Here is a 1,677-nt window from a genome sequence, read left to right on the forward strand (position 1 = left end):
TAGGAGGGAATTTACAACGCAGAATGTAAGAGCTAGAAGGGACCTCAGGACATAGAAGGTCAGAACAGGAAGGGACATTAAAATAGAGAATATTGGAGCTACAAGGGACCTTAGAATATGGACTATCAGAACTAAGAGGGAATTTTGAACATAGAATATCAGAGCTACAATGGATTTTGGAATATAAAATGTCAGAGCTGGGAGAGACCTTCGAACATAGAATGTCAGAACTAGAAGGGACCTTAGAACACAGAACATCAGAGCTGGGAGGGGCCTTAGATTGAAGAATGTCAGAACTGGGAAGGCCCTTAGAAATCATCTCCTAAGCAGCTTGTCCAAGGTCACAAAGCTTGTATGTGGCAAAACCGGTCACATGACTGGCAGGATTTCCCCCCCCACCTTTCTACCTCACCCCCACCCCTACCACTCTGCGCCACATTCATTTATTCCACCAGCATTTTTGGAATACATAATTGATTGGTAGCTCTTAAGTGAGGTATTCAAGGAAGAAGCAATGGCTTCTCACTGTGTCCAGGGCCCATCCCTGGGCAGTGCAGTGAGGGAAATCAGACGTGAATAAGAAACAGTCAGTCAATAATCAATCAATTACAACCATTTATTAAGCACCTATTATGTGACACACACTGGGGATGCTTAGAAAGGTATAAAAACACAGGCCCTGATCCTGGGGAGCTCCTATCTGTTAGAAGAGACCACAGGCAAACAACTTTGTATAAACAAGATATGGACAGGGCAAACTGGGAGCAGTCTCAGAAGGAAGTCACAGAGATTAAGGAGGATGGGAAAGACTTCTTGCAGAAAGTGGGACGTTAGCTGGAATTGGAAGGAAGCTGGGGAAGCCAGGAGGCAGAGATAAGGGGGTGAGGGTGGGGGTAGGGTGAGAGAGGTATGGAAGACAACTTTCTATCTTAAATAGAGTAGTCTTGTATGGGGAGAGGACGTATGAGAGTGAATAAGATGATAAAAACATGGACGTGCAGTAATAATGCAAGACAGTGTATAATCAAGGACAGGGCACCTTACTGAAGACACGAAATGGATATGGTCATGGCTGGGAGGGATCCCTCTGAGAATGCTGCCAGTGCGGGATCTGTGCTTACAGAAGTAGCCAGGTGGGGGAAAGGTTAGACACTGTACCTGGAGTTGGGAAAAAGACTCTTCTCCACAGTGTCGTTCCCTAGGATCGCAAAAAACTGGAAATCAAGCAGAGAACCATAGACTGGGAAATGGCCAAATAAGTGGTATCCTGTGAATGTAATGGAGCCCTGTTTGAATGTTCAGTCGTGTTCGATTCTTCGTGACCCATTAGGGGTTTTCTTGGCCAAGATACTGGAGTGGATTGCCATTTCCTTCTCTGGCTCATTTCACAGATGAAGAAACTGAGGCAAGCAGGTTTAAGTGACTTGCCCAGGGTCCCACAGCTAGTAAGTGTCTGAGGCTGAATTTGAACTCAGGAAGATGAGTCTTCCTGATTCCAGGCCTGGCATCCCATCCACTGCATCACCTGGGCATCTACCCATGGAATTCTATTGTGCCGTAAAGGTAGATGAATATGCAGAATTGAGAGAAACCTGGGAAGATTTGTATGAACTGATGCAGAGTGAAAAAAACAGAGTGCGCAATATCGACACTGATCACAAAACTGTAAATGGAAGC

Source organism: Phascolarctos cinereus, unplaced genomic scaffold (genome assembly GCF_003287225.1).
Source record: "Phascolarctos cinereus isolate Bilbo 61053 unplaced genomic scaffold, phaCin_HiC Scaffold_726;HRSCAF=1367, whole genome shotgun sequence".
NCBI lineage: Eukaryota > Metazoa > Chordata > Mammalia > Diprotodontia > Phascolarctidae > Phascolarctos > Phascolarctos cinereus.